Raw genomic sequence first — 21337 nt, forward strand, 5'->3', positions numbered from 1 at the left:
ACTTTCCCAATTAAAATGGCATTGCTGACAGATTGTGAAGCAAAAGCTTCTATCGTTTGACAAGATAACTTTAGATTTCCACACCTGATTTAGAAGGTTAGTAGTACTCCCTCCTTACTAAAATGTAAGACACTTTATTTTGCACAATCTTCGACGCCCAACTTTGACCACTAATATATACCAAATTATATGGATTCATAATGTACGTATAAATTGTATATTTGTATCTCTCTTGCAAATTTATTTTGTTGCATATATGTTTATACTAATTTGGTGGAAATATTATACCTACCATTCATAGTCAATCTTTGATCATGGGATCAACCAGTTTGAATTGATATTGTGAGGGGTTTATTACTAGCGGGGGTGAATTTATAGCCGCGGGAATTGAACACGAGTTGGCCGGGGAAGGGATCAAGGGACGAACCACAGCCACTGCCATGTTGGTTCGGTTGTTAATCGAACTCAATTTCTTCGTTTTCGTGTTCGTTGCCTGCGCTATATGTAAATTGGGCCTTCATATGGTTTGGCTTATGATAAAGAAAAATAGGTCAGATAAAAAAAAAGCATGCAAGTGACGGATGCTCGTCTTCATGTAAAGGCTGAGTTCAAATCATGGATGAGTGATGGATGCGTACGCGGAGAGCACCTTAATACAAGCAGCACAGTACAAAGCAGAATCGCGAGCCAAAAACAAATGAATACAAACAGTGTTGTGACTGAACCATAATTGAACCTTTGGCGTCAGCATCACCGATCGATCGTAGTGCCCAGACCGGAATCAATTGCGCGATACGATACGACGCCTGGGCAGCGCTAGCTGCAACCCTACACCATCAAGGCATCCACCTCTCTTTCTTCCCCCGCCCAATAACTCCATAGCTGCAGACCTAGAAAGAGCACTATGCACGCGCGCAGACGCAGGCATGGCGTCGAGCCGGTACAATTCACACGCACGCACGTACACGTACCTTCGCGCTCCCTCTTAAATTGCAGGGCGCAGAAGCCAGTGTGAGCTGCGGGCGCGCCTCCGATTTGCACGTACACCAAAGGGATCCTACCAGTGCTGTGCATGCATGCGACGAAGCGCACGGCCGCTCGGGCCTACGGTGGATTTCCGGCTAAAAATCCACTCCTAGGGACCTAGCTAGTTAGATGCCATGCACATTGCACACAAGGGTAGGGATGACAATAGCTACTTACTAGTTACATGCACCGGCGGGTAAAAACCCAATAGTGATACCATTGTTCAAAAATCGACCAAATCGGCGATTTCAAAAAAATACACGTATGACATAAAAGAAGTACCTATAGATATATGTAAATGAGAAAATATCATACCATCGAGTAGAGCGAAAACGGGTATGCGATCAGAAAATCCATACCCGCATATACCCATGTACCTGTCCAAAGTTTGACAGATGGGGTCACACATCCATGTAGCTAGGCCGAGTATCATGCTTTTCAGTCTCACAGTGGTGGGTTAGTTAGGATTTGGCCCCTTGTTAGAATCACTTTACCTTTTTATGTTATCGCGTTCTGATGTGTTGTTGTTTATGGGCAAACGGGGTTTTAAATGAGAATGTGGTGCTCTTTATAATATGTGAATGTTCATAAGTATGTGTTGATGTTGATAACATGCCGTTGTTATAAGTTATGATAACTTACATGTTACGACTAGTTCTTGCCTATATTTGATGTATTATAGAAACGGCTACCCAACGGTGCCCATTTGCCCGCCTGGGTGACCGGTATAGGTATGGGTGACGCGTAAGACCAGATGGGACATATACAAATATGTGGGGCTCCACTCGTACCCATACCCCGCGGGTGCCATCCCTAACTAAAAAATTTCGTTCCTAAATCGGAATCTGCTTATGTGCCTCCGTGGTTGGATGAACCGAAAGTTTTGGGTCTTTCAAGTCGAAGAACGGGGAAATTGGGAAGAAAAGGATTATAAATTCATGCCCACTCCAATTTTATAGAAGTTTATATGCATACAAGTTTTATTAATTTCATCAAATGAAAATCAAAGGATTTTTGAAAATTAGTTTGAGTGAATGTTAGTTTTCTTATGAAATCTAATGCGAATGGTTCCATAAAATAGTTCATGTAGGATTCAATTTAACTAATCAAACAATTGCCATATAAAAAGACTTCTAGTTATTTGTGTCTACCAAAATTAGTATATAAATCCTCGGAATCAAATATGCTCTTATAAAGGCGTGGAGGTGAGAAGCATTCCTTGCATGGAACCCACATTTTTTCCCTCCAAAGTGAATTCGTTGCAGCTAGAAAGTTTGAACATATATATACTTTGCCGGCAGAATAACATATACAAAAAAAAACCCACGTAATTTCCAACATATATTCTTATCCTAACACTGATTATAATATAGACACACAATCACAAACATCACAGCCACAGGACAAGCAGAAATATCGCCCACAATAAACTATAGTTGCGATGCTTCAATATTAAAATTTAACGAAGGCACTGGCACCACTCATGTCTCACCATCGCTGGAAAGTTACCTCCACTAAAAGAATATTCCACAATATGAGACACTCATTACATCAAAAACCCCGTTTTCTCTCTTTTTGGATGAAACCAGTGGCAATGCATTCATGAAAACAACATTTTAGAGTGAAAACTTTCACAAAACGACCATAATTGGAGTTTTGGGTTGCTCATAATCACCAATCCATTAACATTTAACTAATAAGAACAACTACCATGTCAACATTTCGCATAACATAGATGGATATGTTTCATGTGTAAATTAGCAATTATGTTAGCAGAGAACGGGGTGGTAGATTAAGGACTGGGACAAACTTGAAAACAGACTAAACGTTGGTTAAATACATGCAGAAACCCAATGTTTTGACCATTCCTGTTTTTTAATAGTTTTCTGAAAAGTAAAAGTTTTATCAAAAGTTTGAAACTTTGCCCATTTTAAATTTAAATAATCGATTGGTCATTTGCATAATGGATTCAACATCTCGATGTAGAAACCATTTGTGATTCTTTCGTGGTTTGGATTTCCAACCAATGGTAATCCATCAATACTGGAATTCTTACATACCGGTATGATATTACGACACAAATTGATAGGTCCTACGGTTCCAATATCGCTTAGACAACTGTCATGTATCATGAAACTAACAACCTCCATAAATGTACCACGGTTTTTTTCTATAATGAAAGATGATGGGTTCGTTGCATTGAAAACAAAAATTTTCTACCGCAGACCCAACTCCCTTGCATTGCCAGAATCCATGTTCGATATTTGAAGCGGGTTGACCTCCGTGCTTCTCTCATGGTACAATCCTCTTCCTGCTGAGCCCCCTTTCTCCGCACGGCATTACTCTACCACTAATTTTAAAAGCCCTTTATCGGATTTGAACCGATGACTTATGCCTTACCATGGCATTACTCTACCACTGAGTTAAAAGGGTTTTTTATTAAAAAAAAATTTAGCCACTTTGATTTCCCAGAATAAATCCAAGATCTAATCTATGGAAAAGCCAAGATCTAATCTACCAAGATCGAAGCAACGAGATGCATGTGAGACTAACCCTCGAAGATTTCAAAGCCTACGAGATTAGATCTCGTTGTTGATGTAGTCGATCATCCAGTGCTGCAATCCGGCAGCACTTCCGTACTCGGTCATGCGTACGGTGTCGATGAAGCCCGTCCTCTCCCCGTTCCAGCGGGCAGCGGAGGTGTGGTAGATCCCCTCGGAATCCCAGCAGCACGACGGCATGGTGGTGGTGGTGGAGGAGAAAAGCTGCAGGGCTTCGCCAAGCCGGAGCAGCACTATGGAGGAGAGAGGGGGGCGACCAGAGCTAGGTCTGGAAGGGGTGGTGCGCCCCCGCCCCCTCCCCCTTTATATAGGGGGGGGGGGTCGGTTGGGGTGGCCCCCATGCCCATCTAGGGCTTGGCCGGTGGCCAAAAGGGGGAGGGGGAAGTTTTCTTCCCCCCAAGTTGATCCTCCCTAGGGTTTTGGGGAAACCCTAGGGGTTTGGCTGGCTGGGCCTTGGGGGGCATGTGCCCCTGGCCCATTAGGCTAGGGAGCATCCCCTCGGCCCATGTTAGGCCTCCTAGGGTCATGGGCTCACTGGTGGGACCCCCGGAACCTTCTAGAACCTTCCCGGTCTTTCACCGAAAAAATCCCGAACTTTTCCGAAACCTAGAAATCAACTTACCTTGTATGAATCTTATTCTCCGGACCATTCCGGACCTCCTCGTGATGTCCTGGATCCCATCTCTGACTCCGAACAAACTTCGGTCTCCATCTCATATTCTGAATCTACTTATGCGACATCGAACCTTAAGCGCGTCACCCTACGGTTCGTTAACTATGCGGACATGATCGAGACTCCTCTCCGACCAATAACCAATAGCGGGACCTGGAGATCCATAATGGCTCCCACACATTCAACGATAACTTAGTGATCGATTGAACCATTTACATACGATACCGATTCCCTTTGTCACGCGATACTTTACTTGTCCGAGGTTCGATCACCGGTATCTCCATACCTTGTTCACCTCATTACCGACAAGTACTCTTTACTCGTACCGTGGTATGTCATCTCTTGTGACCCAGTCACATGCTTGCAAGCTAATCAGACGACATTCTACCGAGAGGGCCCAGAGTATATCTATCCGTCATCGGGATGGACAAATCCCACTGTTGATCCATATGCCTCAACTCACACTTTCCGAATACTTAATCCCATCTTTATAACCACCCATTTACGCAATGGCGTTTGATGTAATCAAAGTACCCTTCCGGTGTAAGTGATTTACATGATCTCATGGTCGAAGGACTAGGTAACTATGTATCAAAAGCTTATAGCAAGTTGAACTTAATGACTTGATCTCATGCTACGCTTATTTGAGTGTATGTCCATTATATCATTCACCCAATGACATAACAACATCCAATGTTCATGATCACGAAACCATGATCATCTATTAATCAACAAGCTAGTTGTACAAGAGGCTTACTAGGGACTCCTTGTTGTTTACATAACACACATGTATCAATGTTTCGGTTAATACAATTATAGCATGGGATGTAAACATTTATCATGAACACTAAGATATAACAATAACTAATTTATTATTGCCTCTTGGGCATATCTTCAACAAAAGACTCGACAAATTTCACGAGACAAACCCTTCCATTTCTTTCTTTACTGGAATTAGATCTCAATAGAGAACGGAGTCTCTAACTGAAAATGTTGAAAATTTTGAGCCTCGATTTTCTAAGGATCTCGTGTTTCTAGATCCTCTATATATAGAGAACCGAGGCGCAAACTGAAAATGTTGTAAAATTTGGGCCTAGAAATTTCTATTAAAGGAACTCGAGCGTTTCTGAGGGCTGGTGTGGGACAAGCTAGTAAGGTTTTCCGTAGAAAACCGGAGTTTAAAACATGTTCCAGAGTACTAGTCCTACTTTAATGTTGCCGCGCGTGTCCTGCCGGCAAATTCTGAAACTCCAATTCAAATGCATGCCGCCTCTCTTTATTTGCACCCAGTACTCCGTATCTTTACCCGTACTTGGAGGATCATTATTTCCAGAGGACACGCTTCCCCCCGAAACTGCTTTTAATTTGATTCAGGTAATCCATACGGTCTCGACTGTGGCAGTGCACGTAGCCGAAGTTGACAGGAGTAATTAGTAAAGGCAAGTTTGAATGGAGAACATACGGCGCTGAAGCTAACTTTTTCCAAACTTTATCCATCGTTTTGTACTCCTTTTCACTCTCTAGCTAATGGCAACCGGTATCATCTCCTAAACCATGCAAACAGAGCTTATTTACTTACTATGAGTACTTGTTGCACTGAATTTTTTTGGGAGACCTCGGAATTACATTGGCAGATACACAATTTGATCATGGCACATCACTAATACACGTCGTGGTCTGTCAATCCGGTACGTCCTCGTCGTGGTTGGTAACATTGAAAGGGTCACGAGAAGTTTCCGAAAGCATGTGAAATAATTGTGAACAACTCAAACTAGGAGTGTATAAATATAGCGGGAGAACATTATTCCATCTTGATAGAAATTTTGATGTTGAGAATTTATGCCAAGATGAAAAGACCATTTGCTCTTAGTTTGAATTCTCACCCAGTATTTGAAGCTCTAAACATGAAAAGAGGATTTGACTAAATGGTTGATCAATCTGAGCTGAAATTTTAACATTTCAAGAGAAGTTTGGATTTTCAACTATTGTTAATTAAATCATGTCGTCTATTAATTAGGTCCTACGATTTCGATCTTCTATACAATAGTAGTACTATAATACACACACAAAAAGTAATGGTCCCCATCAATATACTTAGTAGCTCGATAAATATATCATGACTCTTTTCCCTAGAATGTCAATGAATTTCACCCAAAAAAATTCAAGAGCAATTCGTAAATAAACATTGAACTCACGTCCTTCAAATAAATTCACACCATTTTAGTTCGAGCCTCGGTACTCCTTTGAAGAAAGTGGAGTTTTCTTCAGCGCTGGTGCTACAAGTCACTGGTTTTCTTCAACGCTGCAGTACAAAGCGGAGTTTAAAACATATCGAGAGTTTCCTATTTCCTCCGATTCATATTACTTAATTAACACTATTATAGATGTACCTACACACATTTTAATTGTAGATACATTAATTTTAATGGCAAGTATTTCCTCCATCTCAGTTTAACAGGCGTGCACAAGTCCAAAAATTGCTTTGACCATTATTTTGGTTAACAAAATATTGAATATATGTTTAAAAAATTTATATCATTCGAAACCTTTTTTTAATAAGAATCTAATGGTACAAATTTTGCAGACACATAATTTGTATTTTGTTGACCAAATTAATGATCAAACTTTATCTTGAACTACATGCCCAAATTAGTACTTCCTCCGTCTATAAAAAGATGTCTCAACTTTGCCAATATTTTCATGTATCTATAAACTAAAATATGTTTAGATACATGTATATTTTAATAAAGTTGAGACATCTTTTTGTGCACAGAGGTAATACTAAGAATATGTTCCTCCATGGAGGGGGCAGGTTACATAACATCGAAATTATATAGAAAACATCATTCAAATATAAATCTAATTGTATATATAAAAACGGATGGAGTGCACACACTTCCGTTGATGCAGGAATAGTTGGTTATCAGGCCTTCGTTCTAACCGGCCAGGCTTCCGACTAGAACTAGTTTAAGATCATCCTGTAATGGTACTGGCGTACTGTTACCATGTCAAACACTCGAACTATGGTTGTGTGTGTATGCGACGTCATGGAATGGCCCATGCTCGCCTAGGTACCCGTGTGGCGAGATGGCAATATCGGCGGGTCAAACAATGTGAGTGCCGATAACGAACACTTAATTAATTTGCACTTGACAGGCATGGAAAGGCGTTAATCTAAATGGCGCACACGTACGGATGTACCACCTGCAGCACGCGTTCGCATGTGCAAGCGCAACAAATTCCATGCGTCATGCACACCTATTTACATGTATGAAAATTGCTGCATTTCACAGGGCAACGATAATTTCTGAAAAATTATTTGATAGACGTTCTTGTCTTAAAAAGAAGAACTTGATCATCACAAAAAGAAGAAGACAAGAGGAGCATGATAGTAGTTGTTGTAGAAAGAAAAACTTGTCTGTCTTCTTTTTCGACAAAGGAAGTATATTAATATCGCGAAGAAAGCAAACACATCTAGCATCTGCGTCAACAAAATGTGTGAAAGACATTAAGGATGCACAAAACCAACAATTGAAAGAAGAAAAAAATGGCTCATCACGGTGGTCAACCACTCTCAACATGACACAAACCACCACCAAAAACAACACCCGGACTAAGAAAGAGGTTCTCGAAAAACCATACCTCGAGAGGGGACCCATCTAGAACCATCGTTGTTGCCCAAAACATATTTTAGCTTTTCACCCCGGAGAAACTAGAGGTCTCAAAAGAATGCCTTTAACAACACAATTGCCATGTACAAGAAATGCAGTTAAGACCTCAGGTATTCACCCAAGAAATCCTCAAAGGCTCGGTACTTGAATAACACCACAAAATAAATGATTGCTCTAATGTTGCCACCCGTGCTTGTGAATGCCGCTAGTTCAAGTCACCAAACACTAGGCTCACATGTAAGAGCATGTCTAACAGACCCCGTATTTTTCTGCCCCTTAAAACGCGCGTAGAGGGCCCTGTATTCACTTTTCACGGCCGAAAACCCGTTCGAGCTAGCAGACCCCGCATCCCCACCCTGTTTTACGGGGTGAGGATACGGGGTCTGCTAGCTCGGACGAGTTGCCAACCCATCAAAACAGGGTTTTAGACAATAATTTCACAACAATTTCAGATCAAACATAGCACATCCAAAATATGTGATGCACACCACAGCGCGATCAACACGATCATAGCCAATGTTCAAGCCACAGAAGTTCCCAAAAGTGATCAACCATGAACGAGTCCATCGCCAGTGGCGCCACCACTCGCTGGAGACTCACCTCGAGGAGTCGACGGAGCAAGAGCACTTGTAGCACGAGCTTCCACTAGGGGGGTTGTCGGCCACTTGGTCCATGACAGCACTCCAACGAGAACAAGCTGGTTTGATGATGTTCCATCGACCTTCAAGGGGGCGGTAGGATCTGTCGGCCATGCTCGTGGTGCGAGGCTTTAGCTGGTGGTAGAGATCCTCGATGCGCTGCCAATAGCGCTTGCGCCTTGGTCCACTCCGGTGCACGCATCCATCCCCACCTTACTCCAAGCACGGACCAAGATCGCGTCTTCGATCTCGCTGTAGTTCGCCGTGCGTGGCTTCGGCGTCGCGGAAGAACCGGCGGCAGCCGGATCAACCTCAACCACCTCCTCGTCATCGACGGCTTCGTCACCCTTATCCTCCTCCTCCTCCTCATCAATCCCTTCGGCATAGTTCTCCCCATCGAAAGCATCGATGCCGGCTTGCAAGTCCACCGAGGAATCGTTGAGCATGTCCATTTACGATGTTGTGGACTCAACATCGAACACCTTGTCTACGTCCATGGAGGGTGGTGACGTCGCCGTGGACGGGACGAAGGGAGGAGGGGCCGTGGCCTTGGATGACGGTGGTGGCGCGAGGCCGATGCGGCTGACTTCCTTTGTCTTCACCTTGGACTGCGGGGCACCCCTCGGCCCTGCCGCCTTCGTCTTCATCTTGCCCCCCTTCTTGGCAGCCGACGGAGCTGCGGCCGCCGCAGGGGCTTCGACGAATTGCTTCGGGAACCTCTTCCTCCTCGACGGGATGGTGGCGGAGATCATGGCCAACACGTCGCCGACGTTTGGTGGACCTCCAATGGGGACATCAACCACCACGGCGGAAGGTGATGCACTGATGGCGTGTAACACACACGTTCGTTGGGAACCCCAAGAGGAAGGTATGTTACACACAGTAGCAAGTTTTCCCTCAGAAAGAAACCAAGGTTTATCGAACCAGGAGGAGCCAAGAAGCACGTTGAAGGTTGATGGCGGCGAGATGTAGTGCGGCGCAACACCAGGGATTCCGGCGCCAACGTGGAACCTGCACAACACAACCAAAGTACTTTGCCCCAACGAAACAGTGAGGTTGTCAATCTCACCGGCTTGCTGTAACAAAGGATTAGATGTATAGTGTGGATGATGATTGTTTGCAGAAAACAGTAGAACAAGTATTGCAGTAGATTGTATTCGATGTAAAAGAATAGGACCGGGGTCCACAGTTCACTAGAGGTGTCTCTCCCATAAGATAAATAGCATGTTGGGTGAACAAATTACAGTCGAGCAATTGACAAATAGAGAGGGCATGACCATGCACATACATGATATGATGAGTATTGTGAGATTTAATTGGGCATTACGACAAAGTACATAGACCGCTATCCAGCATGCATCTATGCCTAAAAAGTCCACCTTCAGGTTATCATCCGAACCCCTTCCAGTATTAAGTTGCAAACAACAGACAATTGCATTAAGTATGGTGCGTAATGTAATCAATAACTACATCCTCGGACATAGCATCAATGTTTTATCCCTAGTGGCAACAGCACATCCACAACCTTAGAACTTTCGTCACTTGTCCTGCATTTAATGGAGGCATGAATCCACTATCGAGCATAAATACTCCCTCTTGGAGTTAAGAGCAAAAACTTGGCCAGAGCCTCTACTAATAACGGAGAGCATGCAAGATCATAAACAACACATAGGTAATAGATTGATAATCAACATAACATAGTATTCTCTATCCATCGGATCCCGACAAACACAACATATAGCATTACAGATAGATGATCTTGATCATGTTAGGCAGCTCACAAGATCCAACAATGAAGCACATGAGGAGAAGACAACCATCTAGCTACTGCTATGGACCCATAGTCCAGGGGTGAACTACTCACTCATCACTCCGGAGGCGACCATGGCGGTGAAGAGTCCTCCGGGAGATGATTCCCCTCTCCGGCAGGGTGCCGGAGGCGATCTCCTGAATCCCCCGAGATGGGATTGGCGGCGGCAGCGTCTCAGTAAGGTTTTCCGTATCGTGGCTCTCGGTACTAGGGGTTTCGCGACGAAGGCTTTAAGTAGGCGGAAGGGCAACGCGGAGGGCCACACGAGGGCCCCACACGCCAGGGCCGCGCGGCCAAGACCTGGGCCGCGCCGCCCTGTTGTGGCGGCGCCTCGTGGCCCCACTTCCTTTCCCCCTCGGTCTTCTGGAAGCTTCGTGCAAAAATAGGACCCTGGGCGTTGATTTCGTCCAATTCCGAGAATATTTCCTTTGTAGGATTTCTGAAACCAAAAACAGCAGAAAATAGCAACTGGTTCTTCGGCATCTCGTTAATAGGTTAGTGCCGGAAAATGCATAAATACGACATATAATGTGTATAAAACATGTAGATATCATCAATAATGTGGCATGGAACATAAGAAATTATCGATACGTCGAAGACGTATCAGCGTCCCCAAGCTTAGTTCCTGCTCGTCCCGAGCAGGTAAACGATAACAAAGATAATTTCTGGAGTGACATGCTGATGGCGTGTAACTCACACGTTCGTTGGGAACCCCAAGAGGAAGGTATGATGCGCACAGCAGCAAGTTTTCCCTCAGAAAGAAACCAAGGTTTATCGAACCAGGAGGAGCCAAGAAGCACGTTGAAGGTTGATGGCGGCGGGATGTAGTGTGGTGCAACACCAGAGATTCCGGCGCCAACGTGGAACCTGCACAACACAAACCAAGTACTTTGCCCCAACGAAACAGTGAGGTTGTCAATCTCACCGGCTTGCTGTAACAAAGAATTAACCGTATTGTGTGGAAGATGATTGTTTGCGTAAAACAAAGAGAACAAAGATGTGCGAGATTGTATTTCAGTATAGAGAATTGGACCGGGGTCCACAGTTCACTAGAGGTGTCTCTCCCATAAGATAAACAGCATGTTGGGTGAACAAATTACAGTTGGGCAATTGACAAATAAAGAGGGCATGACCATGCACATACATATTATGATGAGTATTGTGATTTAATTGGGCATTACGACAAAGTACATAGACCGCTATCCAGCATGCATCTATGCCTAAAAAGTCCACCTTCAGGTTATCATCCGAACCCCCTCCAGTATTAAGTTGCTAACAATAGACAATTGCATTAAGTATTGCGCGTAATGTAATCAGTGACTACATCCTTGAACATAGCACCAATGTTTTATCCCTAGTGGCAACAGCACATCCATAACCTTAGAGGTTCTTGTCACCCCTCCAGATTCACGGAGACATGAACCCACTATCGAGCATAAATACTCCCTCTTGGATTTACTAGCATCAACTTGGCCAGAGCATCTACTAATAACGGAGAGCATGCAAGATCATAAACAACACATAGACATAACTTTGATAATCAACATAACAACTATTCTCTATTCATCGGATCCCAACAAACGCAACATATAGAATTACAGATAGATGATCTTGATCATGTTAGGCAGCTCACAAGATCCGACAATGAAGCACAATGAGGAGAAGACAACCATCTAGCTACAGCTATGGACCCATAGTCCAGGGGTAGACTACTCACACATCACTCCGGAGGCGACCATGGCGGCGTAGAGTCCTCCGGGAGATGAATCCCCTCTCCGGCAGGGTGCCGGAGGCGATCTCCTGAATCCCCCGAGATGGGATTGGCGGCGGCGATGTCTCATTAAGGTTTTCCGTATCGTGGCTCTCGGTACTGGGGGTTTCGCGACGGAGGCTTTAAGTAGGCGGAAGGGCAGGTCAGGAAGGGGCACGAGGGGCCCACACCATAGGTCGGCGCGGCCAGGGCTTGGGCCGCGCCGCCCTATGGTGTCGCCACCTCGTGGCCCCACTTCATCTCCTCTTCGGTCTTCTGGAAGCTTCGTGGCAAAATAGGACCCTGGGCGTTGATTTCGTCCAATTCTGAGAATATTTCGTTACTAGGATTTCTGAAACCAAAAACAGCAGAAACAAAGAATCGGCACTTCGGCATCTTGTTAATAGGTTAGTTCCAGAAAATGCACGAATATGACAAAAAGTGTGCATAAAACATGTAGATAACATCAATAATGTGGCATGGAACATAAGAAATTATCGATACGTTGGAGACGTATCAGCATCCCCAAGCTTAGTTCCGCTCGTCCCGAGCAGGTAAAACGATAACAAAGATAATTTCTGGAGTGACATGCCATCATTACCTTGATCATACTATTTGTAAAGCATATGTAGCGAATGCAGCGATCAAAACAATGTATATGACATGAGTAAACAAATGAATCATATAGCAAAGACTTTTCATGAATAGTACTTCAAGATAAGCATCAATAAGTCTTGCATAAGAGTTAACTCATAAAGCAATAATTCAAAGTAAAGGTATTGAAACAATACAAAGGAAGATTAAGTTTCAGCGGTTGCTTTCAACTTGTAACATGTATATCTCATGGATATTGTCAACATAGAGTAATATAATAAGTGCAATATGCAAATATGTAGGAATCAATGCACGGTTCACACAAGTGTTTGCTTCTTGAGATGGAGAGAAATAGGTGAACTGACTCAACAATGAAAGTAAAAGAATGGTCCTTCAAAGAGGAAAGCATCGATTGCTATATTTGTGCTAGAGCTTTGATTTTGAAAACATGAATCAATTTTGTCAACGGTAGTAATAAAGCATATGTATCATGTAAATTATATCTTACAAGTTGCAAGCCTCATGCATAGTATACTAATAGTGCCCGCACCTTGTCCTAATTAGCTTGGACTACCGGATCATCACAATGCACATGTTTTAACCAAGTGTCACAAAGGGGTACCTCTATGCCGCCTGTACAAAGGTCTAAGGAGAAAGCTCGCATTGGATTTCTCGCTGTTGATTATTCTCAACTTAGACATCCATACCGGGACAACATAGACAACAGATAATGGACTCCTCTTTTATGCATAAGCATGTAACAACAATTAATAATTTTCTCATATGAGATTGAGGATATATGTCCAAAACTGAAACTTCCACCATGGATCATGGCTTTAGTTAGCGGCCCAATGTTCTTCTCTAACAATATGCATGCTTAACCATAAGGTGGTAGATCTCTCTTACTTCAGACAAGACGAACATGCATAGCAACTCACAAGATATTTAACAAAGAATAGTTGATGGCGTCCCCAGTGAACATGGTTATCGCACAACAAACAACTTAATAAGAGATAAAATGCATAAGTACATATTCAATACCACAATAGTTTTTAAGCTATTTGTCCCATGAGCTATATATTGCAAAGGTGAATGATGGAATTTTAAAGGTAGCACTCAAGCAATTTACTTTGGAATGGCGGAGAAATACCATGTAGTAGGTAGGTATGGTGGACACAAATGGCATAGTGGTTGGCTCAAGTATTTTGGATGCATGAGAAGTATTCCCTCTCGATACAAGGTTTAGGCTAGCAAGGCTATTTGAAACAAACACAAGGATGAACCGGTGCAGCAAAACTCACATAAAAGACATATTGTAAACATTATAAGACTCTACACCGTCTTCCCTGTTGTTCAAACTCAATACTAGAAATTATCTAGACCTTAGAGAGACCAAATATGCAAACCAAATTTTAGCATGCTCTATGTATTTCTTCATTAATGGGTGCAAAGTATATGATGCAAGAGCTTAAACATGAGCACAACAATTGCCAAGTATCACATTACCCAAGACATTTATAGCAATTACTACATGTATCATTTTCCAACTCCAACCATATAACAATTTAACGAAGAAGAAACTTCGCCATGAATACTATGAGTAGAAGCTAAGGACATACTTGTCCATATGCTACAGCGGAGCGTGTCTCTCTCCCACAAAGTGAATGCTAGGATCCATTTTATTCAAATAAAACAAAAACAAAAACAAACCAACGCTCCAAGAAAAGAACATAAGATGTGACGGAATAAAAATATAGTTTCAGGGGAGGAACCTGATAATGTTGTCGATGAAGAAGGGGATGCCTTGGGCATCCCCAAGCTTAGACGCTTGAGTCTTCTTGATATATGCAGGGGTGAACCACCGGGGCATCCCCAAGCTTAGAGCTTTCACTCTCCTTGATCATGATGCATCATACTCCTCTCTTGATCCTTGAAAACTTCCTCCACACCAAACTCGAAACAACTCATTAGAGGGTTAGTGCACAATAAAAATTAACATGTTCAGAGGTGACACAATCATTCTTAACACTTCTGGACATTGCATAAAGCTACTGGACATTAATGGATCAAAGAAATTCATCCAACATAGCAAAAGAGGCAATGCGAAATAAAAGGCAGAATCTGTCAAAACAGAACAGTTCGTATTGACGAATTTTAAAATGGCACCAGACTTGCTCAAATGAAAATGCCCAAATTGAATGAAAGTTGCGTACATATCTGAGGATCACTCACGTAAATTGTCTTAATTTTCTGAGTTACCTACAGAGAATTTAGCCCAGATTCGTGACAACAAAGAAATCTGAAATTGCGCAGTAATCCAAATCTAGTATGAATTTTTCTACCAACGACTTTACTTGGCACAACAAAACACTAAACTAAGATAAGGAGAGGTTGCTACAGTAGTAAACAACTTCCAAGACACAAAATAAAAACAAAGTACTGTAGGTAAAAACCATGGGTTGTCTCCCATAAGCGCTTTTCTTTAACGCCTTTCAGCTAGGCGCAGAAAGTGTGTATCAAGTATTATCAAGAGACGAAGTGTCAACATCATAATTTGTTCTAATAATAGAATCAAAAGGTAACTTCATTCTCTTTCTAGGGAAGTGTTCCATACCTTTCTTGAGAGGAAATTGATATTTAATATTACCTTCCTTCATATCAATAGTAGCACCAACAGTTCGAAGAAAAGGTCTTCTCAATATAATGGGACAAGATGCATTGCATTCAATATCCAAGACAACAAAATCAACGGGGACAAGGTTATTGTTAACGGTAATGCGAACATTATCAACTTTCCCCAAAGGTTTCTTTGTAGAATGATCAGCAAGATTAACATCCAAATAACAATTTTTCAGCGGTGGCAAGTCAAGCATATTATAGATTTTCTTAGGCATAACAGAAATACTTGCACCAAGATCACATAAAGCATTACAATCAAAATCTTTAACCTTCATCTTAATGATGGGCTCCCAACCATCCTCTAGCTTTCTAGGAATAGAGGCTTCACGCTCTAGTTTCTCTTCTCTAGCTTTTATGAGAGCATTTGTAATATGTTGCGTGAAAGCCAAATTTATAGTACTAGCATTAGGACTTTTAGCAAGTTTTTGCAAGAACTTTATAACTTCAGAGATGTAGCAATCATCAAAATTCAAACCATTATAATCTAAATCAATGGGATCATCATCCCCAATGTTGGAAAAAAAATCAGCAGCTTTATCACAGGCAGTTTTAGCAGTTTTATCAGTTTCAGGCAGTTTCTCGCGCTTTGCATTAGAAGTGGAAACATTGCTAACACCAATTCTTTTATTAGTAATAGTAGGAGGTGCAGCAACATGTGTAGCATTAGCATTACTAGTGGTGGTAATAGTCCAAACTTTAGCTACATTCTTCTCTTTAGCTAGTTTTTCATTTTCTTCTCTATCCCACCTAGCACGCAGTTCAGCCATTAATCTTATATTCTCATTAATTCTAACTTGGATGGCATTTGCTGTAGTAACAATTTTATTTTCAATATCCTCGGGTTTAGCAGCCATTTTATTAATTAAAGAAGATTGTGACGCAGACATGTATGAGATTCGGTTTTCAGCATTTGCAAGTTTAGTTTGTAACCCAGAAATTTCCATATTCAGATTTTCAAGTTGATTTCCTATATTCTTCAACAAGGTAGATTATTCATTTATAGTTTTAGTAAATAATTTATTTTGCTCATATTGTGATTGCATAAAACTCTTGGTAGATCTTTCAATTTCTAACATCCTTTCCTCATTAGGTGAAACATATCTACCATAAGAGTTACCATTAGCAGGATATGGCCTAGAATTTTGAGCAACCAGTGAGGCTAACACAACATTATTAGGATCAACATTAATCCTATCATTCACAAGCATAGACATAATAGCATCAATCTTATCACTCAAGGAAGAGGTTTCTTCGACAGAATTTACCTTCTTACCTTGTGGAGCTCTTTCCGTGTGCCATTCAGAGTAGTTGATCATCATATTATCAAGAAGCTTTGTTGCTTCACCAAGAGTGATGGACATAAAGGTACCTCCAGCAGCTGAATCCAATAAATTCCGCGAAGAAAAATTTAGTCCTGCATAGAAGGTTTGGATGATCATCCAAGTAGTCAGTCCATGTGTTGGGCAATTTTTAACCAGAGATTTCATTCTTTCCCAAGCTTGAGCAACATGTTCAGTATCTAATTGTTTAAAATTCATTATGCTACTCCTCAAAGATATAATTTTAGCAGGGGGATAATATCTACCAATAAAAGCATCCTTGCATTTAGTCCATGAATCAATACTATTCTTAGGCAGAGATAGCAACCAATCTTTAGCTCTTCCTCTTAATGAGAAAGGGAACAATTTTAATTTTATAATATCACCATCTACATCCTTATACTTTTGCATTTCACATAATTCAACAAAATTATTGAGATGGGCAGCAGCATCATCAGAACTAACACCAGAAAATTGCTCTCGCATAACAAGATTCAAGAAAGCGGTTTAATTTCAAAGAATTCTGCTGTAGTAGCAGGTGGAGCAATAGGCGTGCATAAGAAATCATTATTATTTGTGGTTGTGAAGTCACACAACTTAGTATTTTCAGCGGTAGCCATTTTAGCAACAGTAAATAAAGCAAACTAGATAAAGTAAATGCAAGTAACTAATTTTTTTGTGTTTTTGATATAGCAAACAAGATAGCAAATAAAGTAAAACTAGCAACTAATTTTTTTGTATTTTAATTTAGTGCAGCAAACAAAGTAGTAAATAAAATAAAGCAAGACAAAAACAAAGTAAAGAGATTGGGAAGTGGAGACTCCCCTTGCAGCGTGTCTTGATCTCCCCGGCAACGGCGCCAGAAAAAGAGCTTGATGGCGTGTAACTCACACGTTCGTTGGGAACCCCAAGAGGAAGGTATGATGCGCACAGCAGCAAGTTTTCCCTCAGAAAGAAACCAAGGTTTATCGAACCAGGAGGAGCCAAGAAGCACGTTGAAGGTTGATGGCGGCGGGATGTAGTGCGGCGCAACACCAGAGATTCCGGCGCCAACGTGGAACCTGCACAACACAAACCAAGTACTTTGCCCTAACGAAACAGTGAGGTTGTCAATCTCACCGGCTTGCTGTAACAAAGGATTAACCGTATTGTGTGGAAGATGATTGTTTGCAGAAAACAGTAGAACAAAGATTGCAAGAGATTGTATTTCAAGTATAGAGAATTGGACCGGGGTCCACAGTTCACTAGAGGTGTCTCTCCCATAAGATAAACAACATGTTGGGTGAACAAATTACAGTTGGGCAATTGACAAATAAAGAGGGCATGACCATGCACATACATATTATGATGAGTATTGTGAGATTTAATTGGGCATTACGACAAAGTACATAGACCGCTATCCAGCATGCATCTATGCCTAAAAAGTCCACCTTCAGGTTATCATCCGAACCCCTCCAGTATTAAGTTGCTAACAACAGACAATTGCATTAAGTATTGCGCGTAATGTAATCAGTGACTACATCCTTGAACATAGCACCAATGTTTTATCCCTAGTGGCAACAGCACATCCATAACCTTAGAGGTTCTTGTCACCCCTCCAGATTCACGGAGACATGAACCCACTATCGAGCATAAATACTCCCTCTTGGAGTTACTAGCATCAACTTGGCCAGAGCATCTACTAATAACGGAGAGCATGCAAGATCATAAACAACACATAGACATAACTTTGATAATCAACATAACAAGTATTCTCTATTCATCGGATCCCAACAAACGCAACATATAGAATTACAGATAGATGATCTTGATCATGTTAGGCAGCTCACAAGATCCGACAATGAAGCACAATGAGGAGAAGACAACCATCTAGCTACAGCTATGGACCCATAGTCCAGGGGTAGACTACTCACACATCACTCCGGAGGCGACCATGGCGGTGTAGAGTCCTCCGGGAGATGAATCCCCTCTCCGGCAGGGTGCCGGAGGCGATCTCCTGAATCCCCCGAGATGGGACTGGCGGCGGCGGCGTCTCAGTAAGGTTTTCCGTATCGTGGCTCTCGGTACTGGGGGTTTCGCGACGGAGGCTTTAAGTAGGCGGAAGGGCAGGTCAGGAAGGGGCACGAGGGGCCCACACCATAGGTCGGCGCGGCCAGGGCTTGGGCCGCGCCGCCCTATGGTGTCGCCACCACGTGGCCCCACTTCGTCTCCTCTTCGGTCTTCTGGAAGCTTCGTGGCAAAATAGGACCCTGGGCGTTGATTTCGTCCAATTCCGAGAATATTTCGTAACTAGGATTTCTGAAACCAAAAACAGCAGAAAACAGCAACTGGCACTTCGGCATCTTGTTAATAGGTTAGTTCCAGAAAATGCACGAATATGACATAAAGTGTGCATAAAACATGTAGATAACATCAATAATGTGGCATGGAACATAAGAAATTATCGATACGTTGGAGACGTATCACATGCCATCATAACCTTGATCATACTATTGTAAGCATATGTAATGAATGCAGCGATCAAAACAATGGTAATGACATGAGTAAACAACTGAATCATAAAGCAAAGACTTTTTATGAATAGTACTTCAAGACAAGCATCAATAAGTCTTGCATAAGAGTTAACTCATAAAGCAATAAATCAAAGTAAAGGTATTGAAGCAACACAAAGGAAGATTAAGTTTCAGCGGTTGCTTTCAACTTGTAACATGTATATCTCATGGATAATTGTCAATGTAAAGTAATATAACAAGTGCAATATGCAAGTATGTAGGAATCAATGCACAGTTCACACAAGTCTTTGCTTCTTGAGGTGGAGAGAAATAGGTGAACTGACTCAACATAAAAGTAAAAGAATGGTCCTTCAAAGAGGAAAGCATCGATTGCTATATTTGTGCTAGAGCTTTGGTTTTGAAAACATGAAACAATTTTGCCAACGGTAGTAATAAAGCATATGTATCATGTAAATTATATCTTACAAGTTGCAAGCCTCATGCATAGTATACTAATAGTGCCCGCACCTTGTCCTAATTAGCTCGGATTACCAGGATTATCATCGCAATACACATGTTTTAACCAAGTGTCACAAAGGGGTACCTCTATGCCGCCTGTACAAAGGTCTAAGGAGAAAGTTCGCATTGGATTTCTCGCTTTTGATTATTCTCAACTTAGACATCCATACCGGGACAACATAGACAACAGATAATGGACTCCTTTTTAATGCATAAGCATGTAACAACAATTAATATTCTCATATGAGATTGAGGATGTATGTCCAAAACTGAAACTTCCACCATGAATCATGGCTTTAGTTAGCGGCCCAATGTTCTTCTCTAACATTATGCATGCTCTAACCATTTAATGAGTGGTAAATCTCCCTTACTTCAGACAAGACGGACATGCATAGCAACTCACATGATATTTAACAAAGAGTTGATGGCGTCCCCAGGAACATGGTTATCGCACAACAAGCAACTTAATAAGAGATAAAGTGCATAAGTACATATTCAATACCACAATAGTTTTTAAGGCTATTTTGTCCCATGAGCTATATATTGCAAAGGCGAATGATGGAAATTTAAAGGTAGCACTCAAGCAATTTACTTTGGAATGGCGGAGAAATACCATGTAGTGGGTAGGTATGGTGGACACAAATGGCATAGTGGTTGGCTCAAGGATTTTGGATGCATGAGAAGTATTCCCTCTCGATACAAGGTTTAGGCTAGCAAGGTTATTTGAAACAAACACAAGGATGAACCGGTGCAGCAAAACTCACATAAAAGACATATTGTAAACATTATAAGACTCTACACCGTCTTCCTTGTTGTTCAAAACTCAATACTAGAAATTATCTAGACTTTAAAGAGACCAAATATGCAAACCAAATTTTAGCAAGCTCTATGTATTTCTTCATTAATGGGTGCAAAGTATATGATGCAAGAGCTTAAACATGAGCACAACAATTGCCAAGTATCAAATTATTCAAGACATTTTAGAATTACTACATGTAGCATTTCCCGATTCCAACCATATAACAATTTAACGAAGAAGATTCAACCTTCGCCATGAATACTATGAGTAAAGCCTAAGACATATTTGTCCATATGCAACAGCGGAGCGTGTCTCTCTCCCACACAATGAATGCTAGGATCCATTTTATTCAAACAAAAACAAAAACAAACCGACGCTCCAAGCAAAGTACATAAGATATGATGGAATAAAAATATAGTTTCAGGGGAGGAACCTGATAATGTTGTCGATGAAGAAGGGGATGCCTTGGGCATCCCCAAGCTTAGACGCTTGAGTCTTCTTAAAATATGCAGGGGTGAACCACCGGGGCATCCCCAAGCTTAGAGCTTTCACTCTCCTTGATCATATTGTATCATCCTCCTCTCTTGATCCTTGAAAACTTCCTCCACACCAAACTCAAAACAACTCATTAGAGGGTTAGTGCACAATAAAAATTTACATGTTCAGAGGTGACATAATCATTCTTAACACTTCTGGACATTGCACAAAGCTACTAGACATTAATGGATCAAAGAAATCCATCCAACATAGCAAAAGAGGCAATGCGAAATAAAAGGCAGAATCTGTCAAAACAGAACAGTTCGTAT

The 21337-nt window shown here is 41.7% G+C and overlaps 1 non-coding gene across 1 annotated transcript; it reads right to left on the reverse strand.

Moving 5' to 3' along the window:
* Window positions 1-3387: 3387 nt before the first annotated feature.
* On the reverse strand, window positions 3388-3459 carry TRNAT-GGU (transfer RNA threonine (anticodon GGU)). The gene has a single exon. It is a non-coding gene; the product is annotated as a tRNA-Thr (tRNA).
* Between the last annotated feature and the right edge of the window lie 17878 nt (window positions 3460-21337).

The sequence above is a fragment of the Lolium perenne genome, chromosome 4 (assembly GCF_019359855.2).
Source record: "Lolium perenne isolate Kyuss_39 chromosome 4, Kyuss_2.0, whole genome shotgun sequence".
In the NCBI taxonomy this organism is placed as follows: domain Eukaryota; kingdom Viridiplantae; phylum Streptophyta; class Magnoliopsida; order Poales; family Poaceae; genus Lolium; species Lolium perenne.